Below are 8,192 nucleotides of genomic sequence, written 5' to 3' on the forward strand. Positions count from 1 at the left end.
TAGCGGGTACGGGCTCTGGGAGCGTCGGAAGCAGTGAGAAAAGGTGTGCCGGGCCATGTATCAACACTCTCGGGTCCGGCGCACCTACAACCAGGCCACGCACCAGTGGTCTGACCTCCTGGACCGTGAACACGACCTGCTCGACCTGCTAGGTGTCGAGATCCCCGGGCTTGGTGAGTAGTAGTAGCTATTTAATCACTACTCTGTTTTCTCCTGCTCTATGTGTTATCATATTTCAAATTTTTGTTTTTTCCGAAGAGCAATAATGCTGCCGATTAGATTGTAGGTAAAATATGTTTCAAAATGTTCTGTGATTGCATTTCAGGTGCACTGCTCTCCTGCTCAGTGGCGGTGCTACTATGATTATTTGTTTTCGTTTTGTTTTGCTCATTTCATTGGCCTGAGTAATTATGTATGAGTGTACTTTACAGAACTGCGTAATGCTAGACACTAAGGGGCAGATTTACAATTACTGGCACATCCCTGCAAATTAACAGGGATGCGCCAGTCATTATGCGCCACGCCTCCACCACCCATGGTGCACCACATTTACAATGCTATTGTACACAACAAGGGAGACCCAAAAGGTATGCCATAGGGACCTTGGGCAGTAACATATTTTAGAGAACAGAGGTCCCTATTTTGGAAGGAAGAATGGACAAGCACAATAATCATACGCTAAAATAGATCGTATCTCTTTTATCCAGCCGGACAAGAATTTATTTTTCATATACGTTCAGTTGATTATGATTGAAAACAATAAATGACAAGTGGGCACAGCCGTAACCCACAGAACACAAGACAAACCAACGAAAAACAGAATGGCCAAAGGCAGGGTACAAAATGTGTCTGTTTGTTTGTAATCACTGTGACAGACTTAAATATCCATTTTCACACCATTGATCATTACAATATTATTAAATCATATTGCATATGGTGCTTTTAATGTCGACGACGTTTCGATACTATTCAAAACAATATAAAGCATCATCTTCAGGACAAGGGATAAATGATTGTTGTCTTAAGCTTATTTACATATCTATGCCTATATCGCATTACTGTATCAACATTTACACACAGGGAGAAAAAGAGGGGATAAGCAGAAAAAAAGGTAAGTAAACTGAGCTGCTAGGCATTTATTTGGTGACTTTTGTGAGGGTGAGGTGATTGTGACATTACAAAATGAGGGCATCCCCTCTAGGACTGTAGTCTTTGCGCACAACGAGGCGTGCGACTTATGCCCGTGATGTCAGTGAAGGTTGAAGGCGCAGTGGTTTAAGGTATGAAAAACGGCGATGTTTAAAGAAGCAGTGAACGAGAGGAAATGCTCGAAACAGGCATTAGGAATACAGCGTTGTACCCTCATTTTTTAATGTCACAATCAACTCCCCCTCACAAAAGTCCCCAAATAAATGCCTAGCAGCTCAGTTTACTTACCTTATTTTTCTGCTTATCCCCTCTTTTTCTCCCTCTGTGCAAATGTTGATACAGTAATGCGATATAGGCATAGATATGTAAATAAGCTTAAGACAACAATCATTTATCCCTTGTCCTGAAGATGATGCTTTATATTGTTTTGAATAGCATCGAAACGTCGTCGACATTAAAAGCACCATATGCAATATGATTTAATAATATTGTAATGATCAATGGTGTGAAAATGGATATTTAAGTCTGTCACAGTGATTACAAACAAACAGACACATTTTGTACCCTGCCTTTGGCCATTCTGTTTTTCGTTGGTTTGTCTTGTGTTCTGTGGGTTACGGCTGTGCCCACTTGTCATTTATTGTTTTCAATCATAATCAACTGAACTTATATGAAAAATAAATTCTTGTCCGGCTGGACAAAAGACATACGATCTATTTTAGCATTTACAATGCGGCGCACCATGGGGCAAAAACAACACAGAAGCGTCACGCATCTGTACCCTAAAGGCAGCGCATTGCTGGAGTTGTGTCGCAACCACGACGCAGCTCCAGCAATGCTCTGGGGTGCCCTATCTCCCCAATGCTGCGTCAAGCCGTACGTCTGCTTTAAGCAGGCGCATGGTTTTGAGTGACGCAGCATTGGCCTAAAAGTGACTGAGTGAAATCTTGTAGATTTCACTCAGCCACTTTTAGGATGCGTTCCTGCGCAGGAATGCACTCCCTTGCGCTGGAACGCCCCCTGATGGCGCAGGGCTTTACAACGTGATGCATCTCCCAGATGCGTCACGTTGTTAATATACCCCGCAGCATGGCGCCTCTTTAGCGCTGCCGCTGCGTCACAAAAGTCACGCAATGACGGAGAAAAAGAGCCGCAAGGGACTTGTAAATCTGCCCCTAGAGACTCAAGTCCAGTCCTTCCTTTGTACACCTGCCACTAAGAAGAGATAGTGGTGGTGGATTGATAGTTTGAGTATTTTAATGACTGGTTATGTAGTAGGAAACTTACTTTTTAGTGTTCTCACTGGTCTGCAATCACGATGGACTTTGTCTGTCACTTCGCGTGCTGCGGAGTGCTGCCTGCCAGTCCTAGTCGAATCTTTTTGTAGTTTTTTTTTTTTTTTAACATTTGTATAGCGCTACTGTCACCTTGCAGGTATCCTGGCGCTGGAGACTACTCCTAAATGCGAGTATTGGGAATGATAGGTAGGAAGCTGGGTTTAGGGAAAGAGCCAGGTTTTGAGGCGTTTTCAGAAGGGGAGTAGTTGAGGCGTTTGGCGGATGTCAAGGGGCAGACTGTTCCACAGTTTTGCAGCTGCGACTCTGAAGGATCTCCTCCCCGTCCTGACCTTGTTGAATCTAGGTACTGTGACAAGGCAGGCGTGGGCAGAGCGGAGCGTTCTGGTGGGGGTGTACCAGGAGAACATGGCTTGCAAAGGTCTGGGTCCAATTCCGTGCAAAGCCTTAAAGACTAGGCACAGGGCTTTGAAGGCCACTCGTTGTTTGAGAGGGAGCCAGTGCAACTCGGCCAAGGCCACTGTGGCAGAGGACCTCCTAGTCCAGCCCAGAGCAAGTTTGGCGGCAGCCGACTGGACCCTTTGGAGTCGATCCAACAGGACGACTGGGGACTCAAGTAATAGTGCGTTGCAATAGTCCAGGCAACTAAGAATGGTACACCGGACTATTAACGCTCGAGCTTGTGCGGGGAGGAGTGGCATGATCTTGCGCAACGAGCGCAGTAGGGCTGAGCAGATCCTGGGATTCCATGCTCAGTTTATTATTCATCGTGACACCCAAGTTACGGACCGTGGTGACTGGCTGTGATTTTTCTAGTGCTTCCGGGGGCCAGAATTCGGTAGGGAATGGACGTGGAATACGGCTTCCAGCGCAAAACAAAACCTCAGTTTTGGAGGAATTGAATTGCAAGGAGTTAGTATGCAACCAGCCAGCTGTCTCTCTTAGGCAGTCGTGAAATGATGTTAGAGAGATAGATTCATCTCCCTCCCAGGAGAGAATGAACTGGGTGTCATCCGCATAGTTGATGGCTTTTACCCTATGGGACTTTATTAACGTGATAAGGGGCTTAAGGTACACGTTAAAAAGAATGGGGCTGATAGCCGACCCCTGGGGCACCCCGTGGGGCACTACGGAAGAGGCGGATTGGAAAGGGGGGAGGGAAACAGCCTGCTTCCTGTCCTGTAGGTATGAGTGGAACCATAGCAGAGCTGTGCCCTCCACTCCAGCCGCCCCGAGTCTCTTCAGCAGAGTCCCATGGTTAACCGTATCGAATGCGGCAGACAGGTCCAGCAGAATCAAGGCTACTGCCTGGCCCCTGTCTGCACGCATACGAAGATCTTCCATGGCTGTCAAAACAGCTGTTTCGGTGCCATGTGCTGGACGGAAACCGAATTGGACCTCGTCCAGGAAGTGGTTCTGCTCCAGGTGTTGAGAGAGACAGGAGCTCACCCATCGTTCGGTAATCTTTGCCGGGAATGGCAAGAGGGAAATAGGCCGGTAGTTCGACATGCACTCCGGGTTTAAGGAAGGTTTTTTTAGCAGCGGGGTGACAAGAGCGTGTTTCCAAGGAGTTGGAACAAATCCGCAACCCAGGGATTGGTTGCAAATCTTGCGCAGGGTGCCGAAGAGTTCTGTTCCAAAACTTTTCCAGATTTTTGGAGGCAGAGGATCGAGAGGGGAGCCAGAGGTGATCCCAAGCGCCAATCTGTCAAAGTCAGTTTCTGAAATGGGGGGAAATTCCCACAACCTTTCTATGGGAAGGTGCCCGGTGTGAGTCTCGTCAGGGACGGTGATGTCGGTCCCTGGGCCAGCATGGTTGGAACTGTCCGGTGGACGGGACGTGTTCAAGTTGTGGATGATGGTCTCAATTTTGTCTCTAAAAAATAATGCGAGATTGTCACAGAGAGCTTGTGAGGGTGGGGTAGTATTTTTGGTACTGTCAGGTTGAGTAAGATTATTGAGAATCTGAAAGATACTCTTCGAGCCATTGGTAGCGTTAGCTATGGTGGAGCAAAAGTAGTTAGCTTTACTTTGGTTAATGGCAATTTTGTATGCCCGGAGTTTGTTCTTCCAGAGTGACTTGTTGTTGTCTAAGTATCCTTGCCTCCATTTCCTCTCAGCTTGTTTACATGCTAATTTGAGGACTTTCAAGGGTCGTCAAACCAGGGGGCTGGCGCTCTACTCTTTGGTGTGCATTTTTTCTCGGGGGCCACGAGATCAGCAGTAGAGGATAACTTTGTACAGAAGGCATTATAGTTGTTCTCCACCGAATTAGTGGGGGAAAAACTGTTTTCCACCTTAAATACGGTGCCGGCTGATCTTAATTTGTCCAGAGCTTTCCAGTCTCTGTACAGAAATTCGGGAGATGCACTATATGGCGGTTTTTTTGCCTCATTGCTGGTTATAAAAAATTTAATGAGGGCGTGATCGGTCCAGCACATGGGCAAGATGTCTATCAGGCGTACCAACTGCGGGGAGGAGAAAATTAAGTCAAGTTGGTGCCCTGCAATGTGGGTGGGTTTGTTAACCAGTTGAGAGAGACCTACACTTTCACACGAGAGTACCAGATTGTGCAGTGCAGTGTCCAAGCTGCCGTTTGGCCAGAGGTTAAAATCACCTAGAACGATCAGTTTGCTATGGGTGGTGGCCATATTAGAGAGGCAGGTGAGTAGCGACTTTTGTGGTTGGGAGTTAAAAGCTCCAGGGGGGCGATAGCAGACGATAGCCGTGAAGGCAGCTCCTGGGTGACAGTTTATGGACAGGCCAAGGAGTTCAGTCCCGGCAACTGGGTCCATGTCTAAGGTGATTAAAGACCAAGAGGCTCTGTAGATAATGCCGACCCCACCGCCACGGCCTATGGGTCTCGGTAGATGTAATATTTTGAAATCTTGGGGGCAGGCCCAGTCGAGTTCGATGTTACAATCGGCATGGGTCCACGTCTCGGTAAGGAAGAGTGCATCTAGGTGGTGAGTATCAATAAGCAGTTGAATTTCATTGGCGTGCTTTGGCAATGATCTCACATTGAGCAGGCCTCCCATGAACAGACCCTTACTTGCAAAGTCACGCAGAGGATGGGCAGCGTCTGTAAAACAAGGGTGACCTTCATGTGCAAAATCTCTAAGATTGAGCAGGGACTCGCGGGTTAGATGCAGAAGGCGGGTGGTGGGCAGCGTGGGAATCAAGGCAGAGTGGCCGGCGCTGGTCGCGTCCGAGGCGCGGACGAGCGCAGACGAGCTTGCCTTATGCGCGCCTTCGGCGCGCAATCGTCGCGCCCGCTGCGCTCGTCCGCTGCGCTTCCAGCAGAGACTCATGTTATATAGTGGAGCTCTGTGCGTAGGAGGGGGGGCGTGGCCCGCCGCGGTGGGCGTGTCTGACGGCTCCCTCGAGCAAAGGAATGGCGGCAAGACGAGAGACCAGGGCGAAGCAGCAAGCACTCTGCTGCTCAACCCAGTGCAGGTAATGCCAGACGAATATAGTGCAAGAATCTTAAAAACACAGTAAATACAATGTTTAAAATTGATTAGCAAATTTAAAAATATCAGCTCCGGCTTTCCGCCTCAGGAGTGTCTCAGGGTGTAAATGCAGCGCTAGCGGTCAGCGCGCCTTTATTTGTACCTGGGAGGGGGGGCGTGGCCAGCCACGGTGGGCGTGTCTGACGGCTCCCTCGAGCAAAGGAATGGCGGCAAGACGAGAGACCAGGGCGAAGCAGCAAGCACTCTGCTGCTCAACCCAGTGCAGGCAATGCCAGACGAATATAGTGCAAGAATATTAAAAACACAGTAAATACAATGTTTAAAATTGATTAGCAAATTTAAAATATCAGCTCCCGGCTTTCCGCCTCAGGAGTGTCTCAGGGTGTAAATGCAGCGCTAGCGGTCAGCGCGCCTTTATTTGTACCTGGGAGGGGGGGGCGTGGCCAGCCGCGGTGGGCGTGTCTGACGGCTCCCTCGAGCAAAGGAATGGCGGCAAGACGAGAGACCAGGGCGAAGCAGCAAGCACTCTGCTGCTCAACCCAGTGCAGGTAATGCCAGACGAATATAGTGCAAGAATCTTAAAAACACAGTAAATACAATGTTTAAAATTGATTAGCAAATTTAAAATATCAGCTCCCGGCTTTCCACCTCAGGAGTGTCTCAGGGTGTAAATCACTGGTTTAGTGAGTTACATAACTTTCCAAGTCGATGGTCCGCGAATCCAGCAATACTAATATCCTAGTACACCACATCAGATAGGTCAATAAATGTAGTGCAATTGTTGTCTATTTGCTATTTCCCCAAAATAATTTGTTATTGTTCTTTTGAAATGTTTGATTTGGTTTACAACAATCATCCATGTTTGGATCTTTCTTTCATATCATACATCAGGTCCCCCCAGGGGCAAGAGGACAGAGGAGGAGGTAGCGGCGCCGAAGGACGAGGACCAGGAAGGCCAGGATTGGTCCGGCGAGGGCTCCTCTGCTGGCCCCAGTAAGTTTTCATGTTAATATTAATAATTATACTTCCCTATCTTTTAGAGTACCTATTTTTTACTAACGTTCCTCATTCGATTTTTCCTACATCGTCTTTGATCTTCTTGTAGACTGTTTTCTAAATTCTTATCCTGCCTCTACTATGACTCCCTGTGGTACTACTAGATTATTATTATTAGTCTGTCTGTGTAGCTAACTAAGCTTGCACAGTTGGCAAAAGGTGTTAAACGAAACTCTCATTCTATTCAGCAATAGCTCTATGCACTGAGTGCAGTCCTCTGGGTTGCCCATAATGTCTATTGAAGTCTTCTAAATGTTTATGCTTTGACAATTCCCAACAATAAACTGTCAATGACCACCAAGAAAGAATAAGATACTAGTTTACTTTTTGATTGGATAGGAGGACAATCCATACTACTATTGTTGCTGGGACAATTCTGCACAAACAGAACTATGGACACTAAATAGTGCATCGTTTATCAATTATAATAGGCGCAGTTAGACTTTCCACATACCTCAGTCATAACAGAATTGCAAACCCTTTCGCTCACTCACTCATGACTAAAAACCACAGAGTCTATGTAAGTTTTAAAGCTTTATTAAAAGTAAAAACATTTATTAAAATCAAGTTCATCATACAACATAAACGGTGGATTGAAAATGGAAAAGTGCTTAGTGATTTCACACATTAATTGTGGGCGAGCCCTCACCTGGTTGGAACTTTAAATCTTTGTGGTGCTGAATCGTTGCTGACTTCGTCCTAGTGATGATGATCTGATGTTGCTCTTGTTCTTAGAAGGGAAGCTTCTGTCTGTTATCAGAAAAACGGTGCATGTTAAAAAGCAAGCATTCATCAGTTGTGCCAAAAAGTGTAGCAAGACAACACCCTTCCCTGAAAAAAAGTGCAATTTTTAGTTTTGACTAGACAGTCACAAAATATTACATTTGTTTGTGTAGTCGTAGTGACATTTCTTTATTCCTAGACAAAATACTAGGGAGTGGTGTATATGGCATCTAAGAATCTGAAATGTATTTTCTAGGTGGAACTTCGGCACAACCATCCACCGGTGCCGGGGCCAGCGCGGAGGTGGGCACTCCTGGGGCGGAGGCGGTGCAACAGCCAGCAGAAGCTGCGGTGGGGGATGCCACAGTAGTGGCGGACAGTGGTAAGCTATTATATTCCTTACTTATTGAGATAGCAGACTGCAGAGTGTGCTCTCTGCACGGGTGTATATGTTGTACAGTACAAGTATACTATACTGTTAAGAAGACTTACAAAT

This window comes from Lissotriton helveticus, chromosome 7, assembly GCF_964261635.1.
Source record: "Lissotriton helveticus chromosome 7, aLisHel1.1, whole genome shotgun sequence".
In the NCBI taxonomy this organism is placed as follows: Eukaryota; Metazoa; Chordata; class Amphibia; order Caudata; family Salamandridae; genus Lissotriton; species Lissotriton helveticus.